A 27373-nucleotide genomic window follows, 5' to 3' on the forward strand; every position below is an offset into this window, starting at 1 on the left:
CTGAAGTGTGATGGAGTTGAGGACGAGAGTTGTTGAGAAATTTTCTAGTCATCAGCTTGGATGATTCTGTTACTGAGAATGATGGCTGAAGATTGGGGAGAGAGAGCAACTGTGACTCAGATGCTGAAGTATTTGAGCAAAGTGTTTGGAGGTGATATGGATGTGAAATAGAAATGGAAAAGAGGATGCAGAGAGCATGGAGGGCAAGGTCCTGGCTCTGCCTTGTGGGTGAGTTTGGGCAAGTCACACATCCATTCTGGACCTCCGTATTCTTTTGAGTTAGTAACCTGAGATACAGTGATCATGTATGTAAAAGCTACTTTGAAAAGATAGACAATCTGTAAGGGCTGTCCTAGTTTTGAGATCATGTAACATAACTGTAGTTATTACACCATATCAATGTTATGAGATGCCATAAAATGTATTACAGTAAAGCTACAATTTCACTCGAAAGAAAAATATCTAAAGCCACTACTCTAGCCCAAGCAGCCAAACAACCGTTAAGCTAAGTGACTTTTATCTCTGAAATTAGTAGGTCAAGTTTGAGGAAGATGATTCTAATATTTCTTTTTCTTTCATTTAGCACATGTTGGCACCCTTTGAAAGATCCAGAAATCCACATATTGAACATGAATCTAGGGCTGCGGTTGCTGCAAAGGTATCTTCCACAACTTGATTTTCTATAATATCAATTACTCAGGTAAAAATATGATACCACTATATGGTCCTCTGATTCTGGTATTTGGTTTTCAAATTTGTTAGAATTAGTTATAATTCTGTTAACTCTTAGTTCTGGAGACTAGACATTTTCTTCCAAGGTTTCTTTACATATCTCTTGAATCGTGGCTCCTCTTCTGACTTTGGAATATTCAAAGCTCCATCCAATCTAGGGGGAAAATGCAGTTACAAAGATTAGTCTAAGCATTTCTCACATTGGCTCTACTTTATATGGTATTGCTTCTACTGTAGAGTACAATCTCAAAATCTCACACATATCCAAAGTTGGATTCAGATATGATTTCTATTACTTGGTCTCTTGTCCTACATTTCTCATACAGTATTTGCCGGCTAGTCCTTTAGGAGGTTCCAAAGCTTAAAACATATACTTTTGGCAAAGGAAGGAGATATTCCCAGATTCATAGTGTTCCTCCTTGCAGTATACTTGAGAGAAAGCAAAAGTCCATTTCTAAGAGCCCAGTCCTTGGCAGAGGCATTATTTATGGCCTAAGAACATCATAAATGCTGTAGATTCTTTATTTAAACCCTCCCTGAATGGTGTTGGTTCTAAGAAGCTGGAGGCCAGAGGTGAAGAGAGGAAAAACATTCTTCTGAGAAAGATGAGATCAATTTTCCAATGTTTGGAAGGATTTTGTCAATTTATAACTGACTCAAGTCTAATGATAATCACCATACACATCTATTATTCTTAGCAAAATATGATACAGAACTGTTGACTGCAAGTTATTCCAAACCCTTTTGCTAAAGAAATAACAAATATAGAAAGCTCAGGGAAATCCTGTACCTAACAGAAGAACCTATTTGGGAACCAGACATCCCAAGACAGATCTGGGAAAAAAGGTTATCAAATTGTTCTCTGTGCTTTGAATTACAGAGATTGAAAGTGAAACAATGGTAGCTTGCATAAAAGGAGACTAAACAATGGAAAAATAATTTTGGAAGGCACGAATGATAATCTTTTGTGTTACTTTGGCATTTTTCCTGGTCCTACATTGCTGTAATATGGCTGTGCCATTTCCTTGCTCTGTTTTGCTCTCAATTTTACATATTGAATGTTAGGGGTTGAATTGTGTCACCCATAAAACATCTGTTGAAGTCCTAACCCCCTCAGAACATGACCTTATTTGGAAATAGGGCCTTTACAGAGGTAACTGAGTTAAAATGAGGTCATAAGGGTGGGCCCTAATCCAATATGACAAATGTCTTTGTATAAAATAAATTTGGACACAGAGGTACATGTACATGGAGGGAAGATGATGTAAACGCACAAGGGAGAAGACAGCCATGTGAAGATGGAAGCAGAGGTTGGAGTTATGCTGTCACAAGCCAAGGAATACCTGGGGCCACCAGAAGCTAGGAGAGAGCCATGAACAGATTTGCCCTCATAGCTCTTAGAAGGAACCAATCTTGCTGATACTTTGATTTTGGATTTCTAGCCTCCAGAACCATGAGCCAGTAAATCTCCTTTAAGCCACCCAGTTTACGGTACTTTGTTATGGCAGCCCTAGGAAATTAATACACTGTACTTATACCAAACCTAGGAACTTTCAATGTTTCATCCCATCCTTTGCTGCCTGTTGGGAAGTAAAATTTCAGACCCTCTAAAATGCCCTTAACTCTATCCTCCACCCAGTTTCTTCTGCACAGTTGTAGATGAATGGCAGGTATATATAGTCTCTGTTGGGTGGATTTTCACTTGTTCAGAAAGATTGAACTGTATAAGTGATGTGAATTGCATGTGAATTGTGATACAGATTACTTCATGTCAGGACCAGTAAAACCTTAGACCTTAAGCGTCTCCCGGATGAAGGAATATTGACAGATCTTAACTATGGGGATGATGTTGTGATAATAACCAATTCAGAGTAGAATATTGCTTTTCTCCAAAGAAGATTCAAACAGGGAGTCAATAACATGAAACTTTACAACATCTAGTCCAAGATGAAATATTAGTTCAGGCATCGTCTAATCAAGATTGTCTTGCTCCCTGTGTTCTTGTGTTGGGAAATAACTTAGTTCAATATCCTTAAGATTTATTCATCTTGTGAATTTGCACTGATCACATTCATTGAAGTGCGGAGTGGAGCCAAGAACTGTATTTCAAAACTGAACTGGTGATAGGCAGACTGTGTTTCAGCCCTTGGAGTAAATCCACCCATATTAAATATTGAAGTGTTTCTTTATGATGCTCTAGAGACATTTTCATCATGCTGTATTCTTTGTGATATGCCAAGCCCAACCACAGCATTTGAATGCTTTTTTAAAATAGGTAGATTCTCTTGGTAAAAGTTACTTGAAAAGCTGGTATGAATGAATGACAGAAAATACCCATGTGGACGTTTAAAAAATATAAATAAAATATACCTAGGGAAAATATAAATATTTTAACTTATACATGTGTATGTATGTTCATACTCATATCCATACATATTTTAAGTCCAGTTTATATATCTGTAGAAAAAGGAATTCATTTGCATGCTCATGAGTCCTTTACTTTATGTCATCATAGTCCTTTGTCAGATATTGTTAACCACCGTTGCTACTACTGGTAGTGCTACTATTACTGTAGTTACCATTTAGTGGGTATTTACTAAGTACCAGTGATGTGATAATTGCTTTGTCTACATAGAACCTTTTAACCCCTTTGACAGGAAGTATATATCTTTGTCTCCATTTTTCAGACTAGGAAACTAAGGCTCAGTGATATGAAGTAGCTTGGACAATATTACACAGTGGTGGAGCAGGGATTAGAAATCCAGAGCTTTTTGACCCCAAAGCTTGTGTTCTTATCTGCTTTGCAATTCGGTCTCAAGTGTACTGTTGGGAACACAAAACATCCTATTAGGACAGGTAAAGACCCTACTCTGAGAGCTCAGTTCTAAGTTGGCAGAGATCGGTGCACAGCTGACATACATACAAGGAAACAACAGGAGTGCCTCAGGGACTGAATGATGCAAAAGTAGCACTAGTGGAGAGAGAAGCCATTCCTGGCACTAAACAACCAGCACCAGCGCCTTTTAATAAAAATAATGAGGACTCAGTCCCTTAGTGTATACCTCATGCAGCCATGGATGAAGGCTGTGAACCTTATGTAACGAGGGCCCTGATCCAGGAAATGACCAACCAACACAGCACTGCAGGGGACAGGAGCATGCCGAGCGTGCAGAACAGACAGAAGGCTAGCAAATTTGGGTGACTTGAGAAGAGGAAATGGGTGGCATGGGAACAGAGACAGCTCTCTTGACCACCATTGGCTAAGAGGAGGAATTATAAGTTAATATAAGAAATCCATATGGAACTGTTTAAAATCATGGCCATGAATCCTTTAGCACTCTTCTCATGGAGAGGTAGGGTCTGTGTCTCCTCTCCTTGGATCTGAGCAAGCTGGTGACTGCATTGGCCAAAAGAATATGATGGAAGTGATGCTATGTCACTTCTGAGGCTAGGTCACAAAAGACCATGCAGCTTCTACCTCATCACTCTTGAGCCCTGAGACTCCAGGTAAAAAGTCTGATTACCCTGAGGCTGCCATACTGGAAAGGTCGCATACAGGTGCTCTGGCCGATAGTCCCAGCTAAGTCCAGTGTTACAGCCATTTTCCTTCCCCTGTAAGGTGTCAGACATGTGATTGAGGCCATCTTCCAGCTGAATATAGCTGAGTGATCACCATCAACATCACGTGGAATAGATGAATCAATAGATGATAAGCTCAGCCCGAATTCCTGATAGATAGAATCATGACTCATAGTAAAATTGTTGTTTTAAACCATTGGGTTTCAGAATAATTTATGTAGCAATAGATAAGTGGAACCCCTAAGTATGGAATTCATAGTTCATTAACCATTTCTACTCATTAACCTGGTGGAATAATTGCATGTGGAACTTTGGGGTGAGATGTAGAACAACAGGGGTCTCCATCATGAGTTGGATTGTGAGGTCTCAGAATAGGTATCGCAGTGTTATTGAATGACGTTGGTTATATAGGAAAGCAGTCTGCCTGGAAAAGGAATAGATCGTGAAAGTGGAGACTCAAGTCCTGGGCCAGATCTTCGTGGTTTGGACTCTAGCTTTAGTTCTCCTACTAATACACTGTCAGAACTTGGGCAAGTCTTGCAAACTTGTTAATACTTGGTAATAATACCTGCTCTACCTACCACCTAGGGGAGGATGTGACCTTAAGAAAAATATGAGCTAGTATTGTGAAAGCAATTTAAAAAGTAGGAAGCACTGCAAAAATGAGTTACTTCTCGGTTGATTCAGAGAGCTTATTTATACTGCTGCTTTGACTTATCACATTGTATTCCCTACTCCTTGCACCTAGAATAGGACAAAGTTTATAGTAGGTGTTTGATAAGTATTTGTTGAAATGGCTTCTTAGAGTTAACACTAGATAAGGGAGAAGGTCTAGTTAGAGACTAGTGGAGACTTTTTATAATGTTTGTAGTATAAAAGATGTTAGACATAATCCATTCCCATCCATCTTAATTTTCTAATGCACTCAATAGAATACCATATATTTGAACTTGACAAATATTAGTAAAAAGCCAGATGAAGCCTGTCATCCAGTGGTTGCAGTGGGTACAATACTTACCAGTTCTGCCTTAAAATAGTAGAAAGCATGATAAGAGAGAAGGATAATGAGAAGAGATAGAGATGTGCATCATTTCAGTGATTAATGAATACAGCATTGTCCAAAGTTTATTGCCTGGAAAATCAAGCTGCTAAAAACACTGGGTGTCCGATACTGACAGAATGCCTTGGATCCTCTAAAGAGCTACAGAGGAAGTTCACAGGCCAGTGTTGCCTTGTATGGTTAAAAGAATCACTGTGAGCCTCTCCTGTGTCAGACCCCATTCCAGCTGCTCAGGAGAGTAGATGTGTAAAAGATGCAGTCCCTTCCCTTGGGGAGTTTACAGTCTAGAAGGAGGGCGCTGCCTTCAAGTTGTTTTTGTACTTCATCTGTGAAACAATGTTTTAGATGCTCTCCTTTCCCTGCCCAGTACTTTCTTCCTTCTAGAATTTGGGGAATCTGCTTATAACAACAGAAAGCTACTGAGAAGTTGTACAGATGGGGAGAGCCCTTCCTTCCCTTTTCTTCATCCTTTTTGGCACTCAGTTCCTCCTCTATCAAGTAAGGATCATAGTTTCTTTACTGTCTTTGGAGTAATTAAAAAAATCCAGAATGCATCTAGAACAATGCTTGCAGTGGCATCTGGGTAAAATATCCTCCCCACAATCTCCCTTTTCCCTTCAAAAGTACTGAAGCGTTCTGTTTGTCCACAATGTTCTGAAATTTGTGCAGCCCTCACGAGGATTAGGGATATATTTCTGTGGTTTGATTCAGTTCCTTATCTCTCTGAAGTAGGGCGGTGGGTGAAAAGAATTACTCGTATTGCAAAATTGAAAGAGTGTCTAAAGACTCTTTATCTCCAAATAGCTCTCTTCTGATGCCCTGAAATTCCATCAGAAATCTATTTCTTGGAGGTATTTGGTTTTTAGACTCCCTATTAAAATGCAAAATTTCTCCAAGCCAGAAGGGGGCAGTGGAGTGTAGTGAAAATGGGAGTAAGTTTTAAGCCATACAGACCTGAGTTTTGAATACCGAGTCTTCCACTTTGTTGCCTTGGGCAAGTTATTTAACCTCCTGAGCTTCAGTTGTGTTTTTTTTATTTTTTCCATCAAATGTCTTGGACGGTTGTCAGAAGGCACATAAATAAGGTATGCAAAATGGTAGACAGTCAATGAATGGTGGTTATTATACATGAGCTATGCTATCACAACAGCTTATCAAAACTACCATAGGGTAGGTATACAGGGAAGGAAGAGCCAACCAGAAGAGTAAAGAGGGCCAAAAAAGGAAGGTGGACAGGCCTTCAAAATATTGCCTGAGTCATAATTTGTCTAGAGCAAGGGATCTGTGAATTTGAATGGGAAAAACTTAAGTATTTTCACTAAATTCTAACTGAAATTTAACATTTCCTTTTATTATGTATATAAGCAGCAAACCCCAATTATATCAGCAGTATCTGTGAATTTTTCACCAAATCATAAATTTTTTAATAACATAGTCGTTGCAGATATTTCAAAATACTTTGTATACTAATCACTACCTTAAACTTATGATAAATATTATTCTTGCTCCTGACACTTGCTATTTAATATATTAATAAAAAAGCACAAATACTACTATGCCACAAAATTGCTTTTAAAAATGTTTTTATAACAGTATTTCTAGATGATTGTCTCCTTTTGCAATCTTACTCATTTCTTATGTGTATTCTGCAAAGGGGTCCATAAAATCCCACTTCCAAAAGAATTGAAATCAGGATCCTGAAGAGACACTTGCACTTCCAAGTTCACTGCAGCACTATTCACAATAGCCAAGATATAGAAACAACCTGAATGTCCACTGATGGATGAATGAATAAAGAAAATGAGATTTATATATACAATGGAATATTATTCAACCTTAAAAAAGAAGGAAATCCTGCCATTTACGATGACATGGATGGTTCTGGAGGGCATTATGCTAAGTAAAATAAGCCAGACACACATGGACAAGTACTATATGATCTGACTTATCTGGGGAATCAGAAATAGTCAGATTCATAGAAGCAGAGAGTAAAATGGTGGTTACCAGGGGCTGGCAGAGGGGGAAATGGGAAGTTATTTTTCCACAGGCATAAAGTTTCAGTTATGCAAGATAAATCAGTTCTAGTGTCTATAGTTAACAGGATTGTATTGTACAGTTAAAAATTTGTTAAAAGGGTAGATCTCCTGGTGGTCCAGTGGCTAAGACTCCACGCTCCCAATGCAGGGGGCCCAGGTTCGATCCCTGGTCGGGGAACAAGATCCCACGTGCCGCAACTAAGACCAGGTGCAGTCAAATAAATAAATAAATATTTTTAAAAAGGGTAGATATCCTGTTAAGTGCTACTACAATTTTAAAAAAAAGTGGTGCAGCCACTCTGGAGAAAAAAGGGGTTGCATAGACATTACTGGATGGCTAAAGGCGGCCATGGCACAAAAAAATTAGAGAAATTTTGTCTAAAGCAAAACCAGCTAGCTAGTATAGCTAATCAGAGTCACTGAAGAAATTATCTCCTTTTCTGAGGTTTATTGGTAAAATAGAGATTGTTACCACTCTGGCCTTCTATAAATCAAGCAAAGGGAATGGGAGCTATTCTATATATTTCTATCTCTATCTCTCTGTCTCTATCTCTATCTCTATCTCTCTGTATTTATCTCTGTCTCTATCTCTCTATATCTATGTAGTTTTTTCTTCTCATTTTCACATCCAGGAGTGATCATTGTGGACAAATATAAGAATTGTGTCAATTAAATGCATTACAAAGAGAAAGTTAAAAAGAATTGTTGCTGTTTGACCTTGAATATCATCTCTCTTTCTTATGAGTGGGAAGTAAATATTAAGTTAGTACTGTGGGGAGATTGGGACAGACCAGTTTATTATTTTTACTGATACAGTTGAGATGCTCAGTCTGTTCATTCCAGTCCCCTCATCTGTAAGATGGTCAAGACATATGGAAAGTGCTTTGGGGACTTTCTGCCTGGTTCCCATAGCTTCTCCCTCGACTTTTCTGGGTCTTTCAGGCTAGTTTTATTTGGGGGTAGCTGAAGGGATACTGAACACTAGAAACAAAGTCTCCTCTCAAATACTGTGATTGGTAAAGCATTATGGCAAGGCTAGGAGACTCAGGTATATGGCTGGGTGCAGAGAGAGGGATAAAGAGAAAAGACCAAGAATTTCCACATGCAGTTGACCTGGAAAGAGCTCCAGACTAGTGGAATTCCTTCCTAGACTAGTGGCTTCAGTCTTTTTTGCTCATGTAGTCTGTAAAATAATTTGGAAAGATCCTTTGTGAGTTGACATCTAAAATTTTTATCATAAATTTAAATAGTTACAAAGTATATTTTAGCTGATATACTGAATATTATATCCATGATTAAAACTGTATTTTCATCAAAACTTTGGAGCTGCAGATTTAGCTCATTAAATTTATGGAGAGTGTCCATCATATAAATTAATTGGCAAAGCTAGTCCTTATTGTCAAACCATTCTGCCAAATTGGATTTACTTTCTGTCAGAAAAAAACATCTTATTTCATTTTTTAATTCAAATGAATGTGTTAGTACGTGACCCTTTGGAACCTTCTTGCTTCTGGATTCCTACTGTAAGAAACGAAGGAAGGAAAGAAGAGAGTGAGGGAAAGAAGAAGCCAAGAAAGAGGCTTGCCATGAGTGTTTCACCTCCCCTCTGTTTCTTTTTGAAACGCTCCTGCTTTTCTCTCAAAGGACCCTCCCTCAGGAAGAAGCTCTGGAGGTTTTCACACCTCAGGACAATGCACCCGAGTAGGACTGTGGTGGTTGAAGAGTGTGCTTTTCTTTTGCAAAGTAGGAAGAGGATTACTGGAGGAGTGTGCTTTTCTTTTGCAAAGAAGGAAAAGGATTATTGGAGGAAAAAAAGAGTCCTTGAGACATGATTTTAGCAGATTCATTTCAGGAAAGAGGACATGTGGAAGTTGAAGATTTGGCAGTTGATTCCCCAAAGCTCTCCCTTCCCCTGGAAAGCCCTCAGAAAGTCTTCATGCACTAGGGCAGATGTCGCTGAACCCCAGTTTGAAGACCACTGAGCTACTTCAACTCATTTATTGCAATTTGCCCCAGTTCATCTTGATAGTTAGTGGCAGAGACCAGAACAATCTATGGGTCTTGAACTCTGCGCCACTGTATCCATCACTGCCCCAGCGTGGCCACAGGCCATTGGAATTGAGGTGGGTGGATTGAAACACTGTCACCGCAGGAATTAACCAAGTTGAGTAGATTATTATTATTTTTCTTTGTAAACTCCACATGGTTAACCAACCTTTTTTGTTTCACAAAACATAAATGCCCTGGCTTTGTTTTTCTGATTCTTTCTGAAAAACACTGCCTTTCTTCTTACAATCCCGCTGAGAAGGAGGGGAACACAACTTCTCATTTCTATGCAATCCTTGCCACTGAGCAGCAGTGGGGAGCGAAGGCCTCCTTTGCAACACAGGAGTCGTTTATGTTTGGCACGCGCAGAGGCTGAACAAACAGATAGATCTCTTCCTTCGTGTTTCCACACCCCAGTGGAGTGGGAAGCGGGTGTCCCATCAGTACAATAGTTGGACCAATTGCATTTTTCCCCACAGGCGCGAATTTGCATGGAAATTGCTGCTCTGTGTTGGCAGGACTCTTCTAAACATTTCACCCAAAGAATTATACCCAACATGGGAGTGTGCCCTCTGAGCTGTATCTCTGTTGGATGAGGAAAGTGAAATTCCTCAATGAGAAAGGACTTGCCTCAAGTTTTCAGATTCAGGAATTACCAGCGTAACACTCCAGCAGATTTTATGGTCTCCTGAGTTGTCTGTGTAAACGTTGTAAATGCTGGGGTGGTACAGGAGTCATTGGGGGTGGGAGGTGGGTTAAGGATTTTGATCTTGTGTTAATGACTGGAGGATGTGTTAAAGTATTTCCCCAAATTCTCTGATTGTGGCAGGCAAAAATACTGACTGTGCTGCAGTTTGGAGGAGGAGCAAAGTGGGAGCAGGGTAGGAAGGAAAGTCAGGCAAAATAGTGCAGTGACTGCCACGCCTCTCACCTCAGGTACCTCGTCCCTGCCTCGGTGGGGCCTCCCACCAACGACATGGCCCCAGGTCTCTCCTTTCTCCTACCACCTAACCTTTCTTTGAGGAATGTGCCCAACATCCGACATCCGGTAGTTATCCCTCAGTATGGATTGAAGTTTACTGAAGCTTTTCCTGGGACACAGTCTCCTGTACCTTGGAGATGGAATGAAAAGCTTGGCTTGAGGTTTCAGCTGTTTTGAACAGGTGGGGACGTTTTGAGTTTTTATTGTATTTGGTAAATCTCCGTATGTAGGTAATTGCCTACTCTCTCTAGACTCAAGATTGGCCCTGTTTTGACACCTCAGTCTTATGAAATGACCAGAAATTGGGTCTAATCCAGAAAATGAGGGGTGAAAATGTCTCAGTGTTGGTGGAGTGTCGGGTTGCTGAAGTGCTAGATGAATATCTAGAAAATTCCTTCAGAGACCTTCCAGCCATGGCCATGGTTCCTCACAGAGGGTTAGAGCCCCAGGAGGTCCAAGGAGGGCTCCAGGCACCACTGTCAGCTAACTCCAAAGAGAGAGGTCTGAAATGTTAGCAGTTTTATGTTTGTGGAGAGGAGGAGGGGCATTTGGGAGCTGGAGTGGTTTGAACAGGGGAAGCTGACAGGGCTTTTCACTTCAAGAGCTTAAAGAGAAAACACAGCATGTGTATGAGGTAATATTAAATAGGAAAAAAAAATAAGTTCAATCAAGTATGAACCTTTGAATTATTAATACGCCTGAAGTTCCCTCGGGACAGAGGAGTCTACTAGGTGGCTTTTAATCCAAGGTTTAAAAGTTTTGCTCATTTTGATTTTTCATAAATTGCTTTATTTGATGGGGGGTTGGGTCTTTTTATATAATCATTATAATGGAATTTGGATAAGTGGACAGCATTAGAGAAGGGAGTGAGGGTTTGGATTGAAGGAATTAGGATGATGTGAGTGGAAGCAAAAGAAGAGAAGGTAGAGGAAAAGCCAAGGAGGAGGGGTAGAGGCTGCAGGGAGGGTACAATTTAAAGGAACAATCTAGTGAAAGGAAAGAAGCAGCTAATCTTAACGTTCAGGCATCAGGCAGGGGTTGCAGTCCATAGGTCACATCTGCATGTCCATAGGCAAGGGCACACATAGTTTAAAAATATATTAAAATTGTCAATAACATTTAAAAATTGAGATATTTCACATTAAAATGTGGGTTTATGAGTTCTCTGGGAAAATCAGAGGAGCTGGCACCACTGACCACAATCCTACAATGCAATGAGAGGTGGCTGGCTCCTTCTGCTTAGGCAGGAGTTCTACAGTCTGCATGTGCACTCTTGTTTGTTTGTTTGTTTTTGGCCGCACTGCGCAGCATGTGGAATCTTAGTTCCCGGACCAGGGATCAAACCCACGTCCTCTGCATTGGAAGAATGGAGTCTTAACCACTGGACCACCAGGGAAGTCCCTACGTGTGCACTCTTGATTGCCGCTCTCTTGGTCACCTCACTCATTTACATCATCTGCTCTGCCTGTGTGGCACTTAATTTGTAAGCTCTGGACTCAGCCTGTCTTGGCCTAGGGAAGGGAGGCTGTCTATTGCCTGGCTTCCCAAGGGAACTGCTCATCCCTGCTGATATTCCTGATGACTAAAGGATGATGTCAGGAATATCGTCCTTTAGTCATCACTGTAAAGGACATCGGCCCTGGTTGCTTCCCCTGGCACTCATCGTCACCTGCTCTCTTTTCCAAGCATAGCTCTGTAATAGAGACCTTGGGCTAGAGTCTCCAGAAGGCTGAACCTTAAGTGAGGCAGGGCATGGACATGGGTTGTGCTGCCATATAGTATATACACGAGCTTTGGAGTCAGCAGCGAGGGTACTTGGTTGCCTGAATTGACAGCCGTTATTTTAACTCCCCAAGTACCTTCTGCTCAACACCCCGTGCCACCTTCTTTATGTCTTCTTCATACTCTTGAATGGTTGATTCCTTTCTTTTCTTTACCAATTAAAGTATCATAATTCAGGGAAAGCTAAGAAAATGCTAATTGGTACAAAAGAATAAGCAAATGGTATGTAACATAATAGTAAATAGTCAATAGTAATGGAATATAGTGTGAATGGTGTTTTCTGGGTTGGTTGGAGAGGACAGGCCCCCATGGGGCAGGAAGGGTGTTCTATTGGGCAGTAAAGGGATCAAGCTGTAGACATTTAGAAAATGTCTTTCAGGAGAGAGGTCCTCCTACAATTGAGTTGGTCAAGGCCTGCTGCTAATGTCTATGGATCTTAGAAAGTAAAGAGTACACATCAGAGTGGGATATCAGGAAAGCTAGGGAAATGTATCATGACATCAGGGAGGGCCCATATGGATGGTGGTCACAAGATCTTTTGAATGTGCTTAAGATCAGAAATTGGAAATGGTGCTTTAGGGAAAGGAGTTTGCCAGCCTTAAACACAAATACTGAATTAATAATTTCTATAATAATTGTATTAATAAAGCTGTGAGAAGAGTCATTGTCCTATACCTTCAGTAGTTCCATAAGTGGTATGAAAAGTAAATACGTAAATTATACAGCATGCCGGGAAAATCATGCACCTAAGAAATGCATCTAAGAATACGCAGATGTGAGTGGGTGAAAACTCAGACCCATATATCTTATTTATTCTCATATCTGTGGTACTGTGAATTCCATGCTTTGACATTGTTATTATTTTAAATGAACATATTCCTATAGCTCTACATTATGAGGTGATTTAGCCCCCTCTTCCAGCAGGGGCTCATAATGGGTTAGTAGGCATGGCAGGCACTCAGATTAGCTTGTCCAGGCTACCCGAATTCCAATCCTGTCTTTGCACCTTCCTAGCTGTTAATCTTGGGCAAATTACCTAAACACTCTAAGCTAATTTCTAAAATGGAGATAAGAATACATAATACATTGGGCTGCTGTATTAAAGGGTAAGTATATCCTTTACATATTTATATGGGGATTAAAGTATAAACAGGTAACCCCCACAGATTAATGTATGAGACCTAGTTGGTCTCAACAAATGGTGGCTTTTATTATGAGGTGATGATTTGTGCTGCTCTTCCTGAAAGCCCTTTTGGAAGGTCTCAGATTCTCTGGGTCAAACTAATTATTAGCCTATCAAGCTGTGTAGCATCTGGATGAGATGAGACTATACCATTTTATTCTCTCTCAACACGTTTGTAAAGCATCCATAAAACCTGTGTTTACTGAAGAACCCCAGTGGGTAAAATTAGTGACGGGAAAGGCTAAAATGGATGGTTAGCACCAGGTCTGAAATATCAAACAAAAAAGAAGAGAAAGGCTCTTTACAGCCTCTGAGCGTGTGCTTGGTGGAGAAGGAAGACAGGACAGAGTGGAGGTGCCTGGACTTCATGCTGGGCGCCTGCTGCTTGTGCTAGGAGGGCGGCTGGCTTGAATGACTTACTGTGGTTTGACCTTCTGCTACAGCCTAGAAGCTAAATGAGCCTAATTAAGTGAGCAAGCAAGCAGACAAACACTGCAACATGGGGAGCTGTAAGGGAACCCACTGGATTGGGAGCTTTAAAAGAAACTTTAAGGCTGGGGAAAGGAGGTTCTGGGGAGCCGCCCAGTGACCAGGGAAGTGGCCTCGGCCTTGGCCTTGGCCAGCAGTGGCTGTTTGCGTGTTCTCCAGCATGAGCAGTGAGTGGGAACGGGCAGAGGGTGGAAACACAGTCCAGGCTAGAGACACCTGCTGGGGTCAGTGACCCTGCCGGGTGAGAGCAGCTCTAGCCCAGAGTGAGGGATGTGTGGTCTCTGCCGGTGAAGGAGCCTTCCTGGGCTCCTTAACTTTGAACAGAAATTTCTTCTAATGGTAGTTGATTTTCTTCTAATAAAGTTTTTTTTGTGTGTGATTCATATGGCCAATACACTTGCAAGTGAGGGAGTTGGTGTCAACTTATTGGGCTGTCTAAATTTCCTCAGGTTTCTGAACAGGGCTTAGACTATGATAATGCTGACCTGACCCACTAGAAGGTATCCTGAGAACCAAGAACAAGTGTTAGAGTTGACATGTTTCTGAGATTAATGGGTTACCTGGAGCTGTAGCAGCCGGTCATCCCTGTCTTATTTTCCATGCCTCTGCCTCCCTTGCTCCACTGGCTAAATGTAGATGACTCCCACCTGTGTGTTTGGACCAGCACCAGTACCGGGGCCAAACTGACAGAAAAAAAAAAAAGAGAGAGAGAGAGAGAGAAAGAATATTAACTAAATTATTAAGACCCTCCCTCCCACTTGCCCACTTCTGTGTGGGCTTAGAAGCAATCACACTTGGATTGGATTCCAACCTGGGGGTCCAAAGCGTGACTTATGGGCTGCAGCATCCTTCTGTCCCAGGGTTCTCGCTGTGCTCCGCGTTCTTAGTTTTCCCCGGCACATTCACTCTCCACACTTGTCTACCCTGCTTTTGCTCTGAGGGACTGTCTTGTGTGTCCTGCATCAGCTGGGCTCCCCCCGCCCCCTCTGCATCCAGCCAGCGAAGAGCAGAGCAAGACAACGTGTGGTATTTGTTCCTGGGCTCCCTCCCTGCCAGGCCCTGTGTTGGCAGTGGCTGTGTTCCTCCATAAAGGCCACAGCTTCTATTTGCTGGCTGTCTCCCATAGCCACAGCTGGTGACTCTCTAGGTCAGAGCCCCTGAGGGACAATTCCCCCCAGCTCCTTCCCCTTGACCCTTCAGGCACAGGGGCAGTAACTCCTTCCGCTGCCCTGTTCCAGTTCCAGAGGACATCAAGTCCCTTGTTGGTTTTCTTTAACCCTGCCCCTCCACTGAAAATCATCCCTTCGTGAAACTCTTCCTTTCTCTTTCGTGTATGCATCTGTTTTCTTCCAGGACCACGACTGATCTGTCACTTAAGCCCTCGATGCCTGTGTGGCTACCCTGGTCCCAGGTTTATCCCCCTCGCTCAACTCAGTTAATCCAAGGACGGGGCTTCTATTCTCAGCATCATGGGCTTCCTGCTTGCTTCTCCCTAAACCAAAGCACACTTGACTAACACCTGTCCAGTCCCTCCCCGCTGAGTGCTGGCTTCCTCTGCTGGACTATACAAACAGCTCTCCTAGAGCCATGAGACCCCTAAACACTGAATTGCTTCTGCTTCTCTAGTTGCTCTTTTCCCCCCAGACCTGCTCAGATACCCTCATGCCCTCAATGCCTTCATCATGAGGGCTGAAACCACAGCACTCCTTCCCTTGCTGTAGAGTCCTCCCCACCACCTTCTGCTAGTCTGGCATCTTCCATCCTCCCTTGTCTTAGTGAGTCTGTGTCGTCGATGGCATCCCATCTCTCCCTTGTATCAGCCAGAACTGTAGTGGAGAGCTGTCTTTCTGAGGTTTTCAATCAAATAACTCAGGCAGAGGAGGAGCTTTGGTGCTGCAAAAATTGACCTCTGATACTGCCCTTAAGTTTGGAGTGAAGATTTATGAGGTGGAGCTGAAGAGTTAAACTATTTTTCTCAAAGTCCCTCTGAGGCAGGGACTTCCCTGATGGCACAGTGGTTAAGAATCTGCCTGCTAATGCAGGGGACACGGGTTCGAGCCCTGGTCCGGGAAGATCCCATGTGCCACGGAGCAACTAAGCCATGTGCCACAACTACTGAGCCTACACTCTAGAGCCCGTTAGCCACAACTACTGAGCCCACATGCCACAACTACTGAAGCCAGCGTGCCTAGAGCCCGTGCTCTGCAACAAGAGAAGCCACTGCAGTGAGAAGCCCACACACCGCAATGAAGAGTAGCCCGTGCACAGCAACAAAGAGTAGCCCCCGCTCGCCACAAATAGAGAAAGCCCCCTCACAGCACAGCCAAAAAACAAACAAACAAAAAAAAAACTGAAGCATTTGCCAGGGAACACAAACATATCATGTTTTACATCACCCTGATTTGTTATAATACTATATGTTTCTGAAATATTTTCCTAAAATTTGTAAAACTGAATGAAAATGTATAATAAATATAAATATCAATATGTATATATGACAATCTATTATAGTACACTGTATTTATAAAATATATATTTTCTCCTTATCCAAATGTGATTGTGTACTCTTAGTCACTGAAAACTTTCAGGGCAGAAGGTACTGAACCCTCTCAGCTAAGAAGCATTAGCCCACCTCTCTGCCTTGAGTGGAGTATATTCCGCAATGTACATGTTTATTTTCTGCCATTTGATCTAAAGAATACTTTTAACCCCATAAAGTGACATAAAGCCACTAAGAGAGAGTTTTGGACTTGCTGCAAAGAAACACAAGAAAAATAACACCCTGGGTGTTTGTGAAATTCAAGGAAATTTCAAGGAAGTGGTTGGGGAAAAAAGTCAAGTAGGGATGGGTGGGAGGCTTTGCCATCTTGAGGAACCTCAAAAACTTCCCTGCAGCCTTAGAGGATCATCCAAAACCGGTAGGCATGGTAGCTGGAAGAAACAAGGCAGGAGGCCTATCATGACTTGAAGGGAGTTGAAGAGACCCGAGGAGGGTCTATCTGTCTGTAGATGATGACTTTGGTACTAAGGTGGAGATGTTATTCATCCTGCAAAGACACTGCTCAAAGCACTGGTTCAGCCAGCATGCCCATCTCAAGCCCTGTACTGACCCTCTGTGCCAAAAGGGTTCCAGGAGCCATTTCTTTTCTGCTCTCTGTAACAGTTACCTTGAGTATGTTCTGATAAATGAAACAAAGGGAAGAAATAGAATTTCCATTTAGAGCTAGCTACAGCTATGCAAAAGAACCAAACAATGCTAGCTCTAGCTTTGCAAAAGAGGCCAAAATAAGTAGCTGTCATGCATTCATCAAATTCTCCCTAGTATTAAATCAATCCCATCAAAGTAGTTTTATTGCTGATGGATAAATGGATTGAAGGAGATGTATAGCTTTAAAAGGGCTTGCCATTTGGAGTAGGAAACATGCTGTGAGGCCTATGGCTTGGCGCCATTCTTTCAGAGCCCAACAGTATTTACTGAGTAGCTTCCAGTTCTGTTGCTCCTGGGCTTACTTTGTTGAATTGCACTATTTTAAGAGTATTCTATTTTCCAAGGACTTAAGATCAGACTCAGAACATTTCCATGATTCTGGTGAGTTGTAAAGAGCCGTGGTCATTCTAATGACCTACACTAATGTGTAGGCCAGTACTCACCTTTGCTTAGTCTTTTGGTAACTGTAGTGGAAGGAATAGTATCTGGTCTAACTTTATTATAATAAATTATCGTGTTGTTTCTCTAATTAGCAATTCGACTGTTTAAACATGAGTGACACATTGGAGTCTCTCATCTCAATTATTATTACTGAAATTTAAGTAGGAGTGACTTAAAACAATAGGCTCCTTTTTATGTATAAAGACTAGCAAGGCATAAGTTGTGTCTATTTCCTGGAAGTGATGATGAGTTTACATTGATCTACTTATTTTCTTTCATCCAGTCATCATGCTTGGGTAATAAATGGCAGGGGTTTGTGAATTCACCTGAGGCACATGAGAAGTGGCTTCTTTAGCACAGTGAGTTGAGAACAGTGGCTCACCTAACTCCAGCTGCAAAGAGCCATGTTCTATTCCCTTGATTGCCTGTGTCTCTAGGAGTACTTGTGTTTTCTAGGGATTGGCAAACTGAGTAGAGGTGAGCAACTGGAAACCAACTATCACTCATCCTTATGGAATGACTTTTTCTTTAGTCCATTGCAAATTTATTACCTTTAAAATGACATTCAATATACTTTTTCAAGAAATTTTAATGTGAGACAGTTTGGGTGAATGAGCAGAGTTTCCCAGTATGTTCCTTCTTAACACAGCCTCCTTTCTTAGGAAGGAGCCAGCAATGATGAACCAGACAAAGTCAGTGTGTTAACACTAGGCAATCCAACATGACCAAATGCAGGATGTTGAATGTTGGCAGAAGCAAAAATGGCTGACTCATAAATCAGCAAGGGTTTTGTAAATGTCTCATGTACTACAAACTACTCTCTTTCTGGAAACCCTGACATATTTATTCTCATTCTCCCTCTGTCTCTATCTCTGTCCATCTCTTTCTCTTACACACACACACACACACACACACAAGCAGAGTTTTGAATAATTACTGGCACTTTTAATATTTCATTTTATTATTATGGGATCCTAACCCTTTTATTGACTGTGATAACTGCCTTAGTTCTAATCATTCCAAATTTGAGCTACTTTGTATGAAGATTAGAACATTAATTGTTTTTGAATTAGAACAATAAAAGGAAACAATCTTTATATGGGTGGATTTATGATATAAAACTAATTATCTCATTAACCTTACCTACAGAACCATTAGCATGGTCAAGAAAAATACAGGACACTATCACATTTCAGTATACAACATTTTAAAAAATAATTTGTAGCTAAATAGGAATAAATTTTATTTACACAAATTCCTTTTTAAAAAAGTATCTGATAAGTAGCAAGTAGCTAATTATTACAATCTTTCATTTTTGTGTCTAGAAAGTATCTGTAAATTTAGCAAATTTGGTCCTGGGATTTCCTTTGGCCCTAAGAAAGTCTTTTAGCTTTTACCTCAGTTTTTCCACTTGTAATGTGGGGTATCATTTTTAGAATCACAAATTTAAGATAATGAGAAGTGTTAAGAGATGAGCTTAACCAACCATATGCCTTTATTTTATTTTAATTTATTTTATTTTTAATAATCATGTACCTAACACTCAGATGAAATGACTTGTCCATGGTATCAGAGTTCATTGGAACTTTGGGAGTTCAGAGGGTCTTTCTCTACACCAGCTTGGCCTGAGTTTTCATAAAAACAGGGATTTCTTGGTGACAGCAGGTATTCCTGGCAGGGGCCATGAGATTATTCGCTCAACAGGTCTCATCAGCCTGCCTATGATTTCATCGTCCCTGCAGTGCTTTCTTTTTTTTTTTTTATTTATTTTTTTATACAGCAGGTTCTTATTAGTCATCAATTTTATACACATCAGTGTATACATATCAATCCCAATCGCCCAATTCAGCACACCACCATCCCCACCCCCTCCAGCTTTCCCCCCTTGGTGTCCATACGTTTGTTCTCTACATCTGTGTATCAACTTCTGCCCTGCAAACTGGTTCATCTGTACCGTTTTTCTAGGTTCCACATATATGCGTTAATATAAGATATATGTTTTTCTCTTTCTGACTTACTTCACTCTGTATGACAGTCTCTAGATCCATCCACGTCTCTACAAATGGCTCAATTTCGTTCCTTTTTATGGCTGAGTAATATTCCATTGTATATATGTACCACATCTTCTTTATCCATTCATCTGTCGATGGGCATTTAGGTTGCTTCCATGACCTGGCTATTGTAAATAGTGCTGCAATGAACATTGGGGTGCATGTGTCTTTTTGAATTATGGTTTTCTCTGGGTATATGCCCAGTAGTGGGATCACTGGGTCATATGGTAATTCTATTTTTAGTTTTTTAAGGAACTTCCATACTGTTCTCCATAGTGGCTGTATCAATTTACATTCCCACCAACAGTTCAAGAGGGTTCCCTTTTCTCAACACCCTCTTCAGCAGTTGTTGCTTGTAGATTTTCTGATGATGCCCATTCTAACTGGTGTGAGGTGATACCTCATTGTAGTTTTGATTTGCATTTCTCTAATGATTAGTGATGTTAAGCAGCTTTTCATATGCCTCTTGGCCATCTATATATCTTCTTTGGGGAAATGTCTATTTAGGTTTTCTGCCCATTTTTTGATTGGGTTTTTTGTTTTTTTAATAATGAGCTGCATGAGCTGTTTATATATTTTGGAGATTAATCCTTTGTCTGTTGATATGTTTGCAAATATTTTCTCCCATTCTGAGGGTTGTCTTTTCGTCTTGTTTGTAGTTTTCTTTGCTGTGCAAAAGCTTTTAAATTTCATTAGGTCCCATTTGTTTATTTTTGTTTTTATTTCCATTACTCTAGGAGGTGGATCAGAAAAGATCTTGCTGTGATTTATGTCAAAGAGTGTTCTTCCTATGTTTTCCTCTAAGAGTTTTATAATGTCCTCCAGTCTGACATTTAGGTCTGTAATCCATTTTGAGTTTATTTTTGTGTGTGGTGTTAGGGAGTGTTCTAATTTCATTCTTTTTTTTTTTTTTTTTTTGCGGCACGCAGGCCTCCCACTGCTGTGGCCTCTCCCGTTGAGGAGCACAGGCTCTGGGCACGCAGGCTCAGCGGCCATGGCTCACGGGCCCAGCCACTCCACGGCATGTGGGATCTTCCCAGACTGGGGCACGAACCCATGTCCCCTGCATCGGCAGGTGGACTTGCAACCACTGCGCCACCAGGGAAGCCCCTAATTTCATTCTTTTACAAGTAGCTGTCCAGTTTTCCCAGCACCACTTATTGAAGAGACTGTCTTTTCTCCATTGTATATCCTTGCCTCCTTTGTCATAGATTAGTTGACCATAAGTGTGTGGGTTTATCTCTGGGCTTTCTATCCTGTTGCATTGATCTATATTTCTGGTTTTGTGCCAGTACCATATTGTCTCAATAACTGTAGCTTTGTAGTATAGTCTGAAGTCAGGGAGCCTGATTCCTCCACCACTGTTTTTTTCCCTCAAGACTGGCTATTCAGGGTCTTTTGTGTCTCCATAGAAATTTTAAGATTTTTTGTTCTAGTTCTGTAAAAAATGCCATTGGTAATTTGATAGGGATTGCATTGAATCTGTAGATGGCTTTGGGTAGTATAGTCATTTTCACAATATTGATTCTTCCAATCCAAGAACATGGTATATCTCTCCATCTGTTGGTATCATCTTTAATTTCTTTCATCAGTGTCTTTTAGTGTCTTAGTTTTCTGCATACAGGTCTTTTGTCTCCTTAAGTAGGTTTATTCCTAGGTACTTTATTCTTTTTGTTGCAATGGTAAATGGGAATGTTTCCTTAATTTCTCTTTCAGTTTTTCATCATTAGTGTATAGGAATTCAAGAGATTTCTGTGCATTAATTTTGTATCCTGCAACTTTACCAAATTCATTGATTAGCTTTAGTAGTTTTCTGGTGGCATCTTTAGGATTCTCTATGTATAGTATCATGTCATTTGCAAACAGTGACAGTTTTACTTCTTCTTTTCCAATTTGTATTCCTTTTATTTCTTTTTCTTCTCTGATCGCCATGGCTAGGACTTCCAAAACTATGTTCAATAATAGTGGTGAGTGTGGGCATCTTTGTCTTGTTCCTGATCTTAGAGGAAATGCTTTCAGTTTTTCACCATTGAGAATGATGTTTGCTGTGGGTTTGTCGTATATGACCTTTATTATGTTGAGGTAGGTTCCCTCTATGCCCACTTTCTAGAGAGTTTTTATCATAAATGGGTGTTGAATTTTGTCAAAAGCTTTTTCTGGATCTGTTGAGATGATCATATGGTTTTTACTCTTCAATTTGTTAATATGGTGTATCACATTAATATATTTGCGTATATTGAAGAATCCATCATCCCCGGGATAAATCCCACTTGATCGTGGTGTATGATCCTTTTAATGTGTTGTTGGATTCTGTTTGCTAGTATTTTGTTGAGGATTTTTGCATCTATATTCGTCAGTGATATTGGTCTGTAATTTTCTTTTTTTGTAGTATCTTTGTCTGGTTTTGGTATCAGGGTGATGGTGGCCTTTTAGAATGAGTTTGGGAGTGTTCCTTCCTCTGCAATTTTTTGGAAGAGCTTGAGAAGGATGGGTGTTAGCTCTTCTCTAAATGTTTGATAGAATTCACCTGTGAAGCCATCTGGTCCTGGACTTTTGTTTGTTGGAAGATTTTTAATCAGAGTTTCAATTTCATTACTTGTGATTGGTATGTTCATATTTTCTGCTTCTTCCTGGTTCAGTCTTGGAAGGTTATACCTTTCTAAGAATTTGTCCATTTCTTCCAGGTTGTCCATTTTATTGGCATAGAGTTGCTTGTAGTAGTCTCTTAGGATGCTATGTATTCCTGCGGTGTCTCTTGCAACTTCTCCTTTTTCATTTCTAATTTTATTGATTTGAGTCCTCTCCCTCTTGATGAGTCTGGCTAATGGTTTCGCAGTTTTGTTTATCTTCTCAAAGAACCAGCTTTTAGTTTTATTGATCTTTGCTATTGTTTTCTTTGTTTCTATTTCATTTATTTCTGCTCTGATCTTTATGATTTCTCTCCTTCTGCTAACTTTGGGTTTTGTTTGTTCTTCTTTCTCTAGTTCCTTTAGGTTTAAGGTTAGATTGTTAATTTGAGATTTTTCTTGTGTCTTGAGGTAGGCTTGTATTGCTATAAACTTCCCTCTTAGAACTGCTTTTGCTGCATATCATAGGTTTTGGATCATCGTGTTTTCATTGTCATTTGTCTCTAGGTATTTTTTTATTTCCTCTTTGATTTCTTCAGTGATCTCTTGGTTATTTAGTAACGTATAGTTTAGCCTCCATTTTTTTGTGTTTTTTATGTTTTCTTCCCTGTAATTGATCTCTAATATCATAGTGTTGTGGTTAGAAAAGGTGCTTGATATGATTTCAATTTTCTTAAATTTATTGAGGCTTGACTTGTGACCCAAGATGTGATCTATCCTGGAGAATTTTCTGTGTGCACTTGAGAAGAAAGTGTAATCTGCTGTTTTTGGATGGAATGTCCTATAAATATCAATTAAATCTAACTGGTCTATTGTGTCATTTAAAGCTTGTGTTTCCCTATTAATTTTCTTTTTGGATGATCTGTCCATTGGTATGAAGTGTTAAATTCCCCCACTATCATTGTGTTACTGTCAATTTCCTCTTTATAGCTGTTAGCAGTTGCCTTATGTATTAAGGTGCTCCTATGTTGGGTGCATATATATTTATAATTGTTATATCTTCTTCTTGGATTTGTGCCTTGATCATTATGTAGTGTCCTTCCTTGTCTCTTGTAACATTCTTTATTTTAAGGTCTATTTTATCTGATATGAGTATTGCTACTCCAGCTTTCTTTTGATTTCCATTTGCATGGAATATCTTTTTCCATCCCCTCACTTTCAGTCTGTATGTGTCCGTAGTTATGAAGTGGGTCTCTTGTAGACAGCATATATATGGGTCCTGTTTTTGTATCCATTCAGTGAGACTGTGTCTTTTGGTTGGAGCATTTAATCCATTCATGTTTAAGGTAACTATCGATATTTATGTTCCTATTACCATTTTCTTAATTGTTATGGATTTGTTTTTGTAAGTCCTTTTCTTCTCTTGTGTTTTCCAGTTAGAGAAGTTCCTTTAGCATTTGTTGTAGAGCTGGTTTGTTGGTGCTGAATTCTCTTAGCTTTTGCTTGTCTGTAAAGCTTTTGATTTCTCTGTCGAATCTGAATGAGATCTTTGCCGGGTAGAGTAATCTTGGTTGTAGGTTCTTCCCTTTCATCACTTTAATTATATCATAACACTGCCTTCTGGCTTGTAGAGTTTCTGCTGAGAAATCAGCTGTTAACCTTATGGGAGTTCCCTTGTATGTTATTTGTCATTTCTCCCTTGTTGCTTTCAATAATTTTTCTTTGTCTTTAATTTTTGTCAGTTTGATTACTATGTGTCTCGGCATGTTTCTCCTTGGGTTTATCCTGCCTGGGACTCTCTGCGCTTCCTAGACTTGGGTGGCTATTTCATTTCCCATGTTAGGGAAGTTTTCGACTGTAATCTCTTCAAATATTTTCTTGGGTCCTTTCTCTCTCTCTTCTCCTTCTGGGACCCCTATAATGCAAATGTTGTTGCGTTTAATGTTGTTCCAGAGGTCTCTTAGGCTGTCTTCATTTCTTTTCATTCTTTTTTCTTTATTCTGTTCCACGGCTGTGAATTCCACCAGTCTGTCTTCCAGGTCACTTATCCTTTCTTCTGCCTCAGTTATTCTGCCTCTGATTGCTTCTAGTGTTTTTTTTTTTTTTTCTTCTGTATGCGGGCCTCTCACCGTTGTGGCCTCTCCTGCTGTGGAGCACAGGTTCCGGACGTGCAGGCCCAGCGGCCATGGCTCATGGGCCCAGCTGCTCCGCGGCATACAGGATCCTCCTGGACCAGGGCACGAACCCGTGTCCCGTGCATCAGCAGGTGGACTCCCAATCACTGCGCCACCAGGGAAGCCCTCTTCTAGTGTATTTTTCATTTCAGTTATTGTATTGTTCATCTCTGTTTGTTTGTTCTTTAATTCTTCTAGGTGTTTGTTTTTTAATTCTTCTAGGTCTTTGTTTTTTAATTCTTCTAGGTCTTTGTTAAACATTTCTTGCATCTTCTCGATCTTTGCCTCCATTCTTTTTCTGAGGTCCTGGATCATCTTCACTATCATTATTCTTTTTTTGGAAGGTTTCCTATATCCACTTCATTTAGTTGTTTTATCTTGTTCCTTCATCTGGTACATAGCTCTCTGCCTTTTCATCCTGTGTATGTTTCTGTGCATGTGGTTTTTGTTCCACAGGTCCTTCAGTGCTTTCTAAATTCAGTGACAGTGGGGAGGTTCTGTCCTGCATTGTTCATGTGCAACTGGTCCCCTGAATTTCCTTGGTAGTCCTTCTCAACATCTCAGACATCTCAAAGAAACAGAAGCCATTTCTAGCTTATGTTGTGTAAAACAAGATGATTGTTAATAGGACCTTCTGGGAAACTGACAATTTTGGTGTAGAAACCTGGTCCCAATTGTGGTTCTTCTATAACTAGATCTGCTGTTATCTGTAGCCTTGGGCTAATCATGTGGCCTCTGGGCCTCACCTGTAAGGAAATGATACTCCTGTCCACCTGAAGGGTATGGTGGTAATGGAAGGGAAACCCCAACTCCCTTGTTTCCTAGTGGTGTGTGACCTAGGGGTAGTTACTCAACCTCTCAGTGCCTCACTTCCCTCATCTATAAAATTCGGATAATAAAACAGTATCTACGTCATAGGGTTGTTGTGAAGAATGAATTACTATATGTCCGACACTTAGAGCAATGCCTGGAACATAGTAAGCATTCAGTATATGTTAGCTATTATTATTATTATATAAAATTGCTTTGAAAGAAACAAGTATATTAAGGTAAAGAATTATTTATTAGTACCTAAATGACACATATAAGAATTGGGTTTAAACACATTTCTTATAATGTGGGAATCCATCGATACTTGTAGCAAGGACTTGTTCTAAATATTACTTCGTCTTCATTTTCCTTTCCTCCCCCCCTTCTATTTATTGTAGTTTTTCCTCTTCTCCTTATCTTCTATTTTTCTTCAATTCTCTGGAAAATGAAAAGTGATCTTGAAGGGGGGAAGATTAAATTCTTTCAACTCCTCAGAAAATAGAGGCTATAAAACTGCAATATAATAATGCTAACAATAAAAGTAATATGTAGTCAAATTTGCAAGCAGCAAAAACAAACTTAGCTCAGCTCAGTTTTTGTAGTGGCTGATGAAAGCCTACAAGTTTTTCAGTGATTTGCAGGATGCAGAATGCAGTTCAGATTGTAAGGCATCCCTGCAGTTTAGTAAAATTGTTGGGAGTGAATGGGGAAGGGCTTTTTCAAATGTTTCTCTCCCGTGTATTTGTAAGTTTGAAATGACACAGAAGGTTTATTAAGTAAATAGATTAAAAGTGTGTTCAACTGTGAATGATATATTGGCTGAGACTAATCGTATGCATACAGACTATCTGGACAGCCATTTTAAGAGTGGGTGTTGTAGAGGCTGACTCTGATAAGGTTGTGGGCTATGTGTAACTGAGACTACTGAGAAGTGACTAGGAGGCATTTGGATAGATATCCTACCAGTTCCTGGCATGTGGCTTCTGTTTAATTTACACAGCTGGTTATTTGAAGGAGGACTCTGCAGGATACTCTGCCGGCTGTCTGTAAATAATGGATGGTCCTACATAGAAAAGAGGACTCCAAGACCACCAGTCAGTGATTGGTGCCCACTGCTACCTCCACTTCTGTCTATCTGTCTACCTATCTATCTATCTACCCATCCATCCATTCGCCAATCCATGATCTCAGAATCAATTGAGTTCAAAGTGACTGTTGTAGGAATTATCAAGAATCCACACTAAGTGTCTTAATTCACATTAAGGACAAACTGTGAAATGTGTTTGGATACAGTTAATCTCAGTGGACTGCTATATTCATAGTTTAGTGGAGAAATCACTCATTTGCAAATTGAGAAAGTCCCCATTAAAGCTGTGTGATTTTATTGATAAGAACAATCCCAGAAATTACACTGTTTGAGCAATAGTATACATGTTTAAATCTCTCAGGAATGTGTTTATGCAGAGAAGAGCAGCAATGGCCTATTGTACCCATAATCTGTGTGTTAAAGAGCCCTGCAGTGCACATTTACACAGCAGACCATGGCCTGACTTCAGTGGCAATGAACTGTGGACTGAATGCTCATTGAGAGCTACCAGGCACTTCCTCTCACTTGGTAGTAATAGCTCCAGTGGAACCCTTACACACTTATGATCCTAGTGTAACAAGCAGGATGGAATGAATGCATTTCTGCCTTTACTTTGACAAAGTTGTTGTTAGCTTTTCCTTTTAAAAAGGCTCATTTCCATGGGCATTAACTAAACACAAGAATTCCCAGAAATCTGAATTGAAAAGGAGAGTTCAAATCTATACTAACAATGCTATTCAGAATTTAGTCATGTTATAATATACCATATATCATATAATTGGCAAATATTGCTTTGGTCTGCAGACATAATTAATATAAGCTAGCCATTAATAGTGTGATATATGATCCAGGAGTCTTTAAAAGCCAGCTAATATTTATCTCTAATGTGCTATAATCTTTACTCACATCACAAAGCATTAACAAAGGGTATATCCTTTAATGCTACACTCCCAAGGGTTTACTTGAACTTTTTTTCTGGTTTAATTAGCTTATTCATTTTAATTAAAGTACAGTGCAACATTTACATGGTGTTTAATCTGAAAGTTAATCCTGTTTTCTTAAAAGATTAAGTACAGTAATAAATATAAAATAATGGTAGCTGTATCTCATAGGATTGGTACTTGGGCTACATGAACAACTTGTGCT

General features: G+C 40.1%; 2 long non-coding RNA genes across 7 annotated transcripts in view; one reads left to right on the forward strand and one right to left on the reverse strand.

The window, feature by feature from the left end:
• LOC137225829 (uncharacterized) overlaps positions 1-27373 on the forward strand; it is a 354758-nt gene that overhangs the window by 44535 nt on the left and 282850 nt on the right. For 4 of the 6 annotated variants that reach the window (XR_010944044.1, XR_010944045.1, XR_010944048.1 and 1 more), the window contains exon 4: positions 584-658. This is a non-coding gene — a long non-coding RNA (uncharacterized lncRNA). Of the gene's footprint in view, positions 1-583; positions 701-27373 lie in introns of all 6 variants that reach the window. The other 2 variants (XR_010944046.1, XR_010944047.1) reach the window with 1 other exon arrangement.
• On the reverse strand, positions 520-14807 carry LOC137225830 (uncharacterized). Its single transcript, XR_010944050.1, has 3 exons — positions 14701-14807; positions 14450-14572; positions 520-886 (listed from the first exon to the last, which is right to left on the reverse strand). It is a non-coding gene; the product is annotated as an uncharacterized lncRNA (long non-coding RNA).

Source organism: Pseudorca crassidens, chromosome 6 (genome assembly GCF_039906515.1).
Source record: "Pseudorca crassidens isolate mPseCra1 chromosome 6, mPseCra1.hap1, whole genome shotgun sequence".
In the NCBI taxonomy this organism is placed as follows: Eukaryota; Metazoa; Chordata; class Mammalia; order Artiodactyla; family Delphinidae; genus Pseudorca; species Pseudorca crassidens.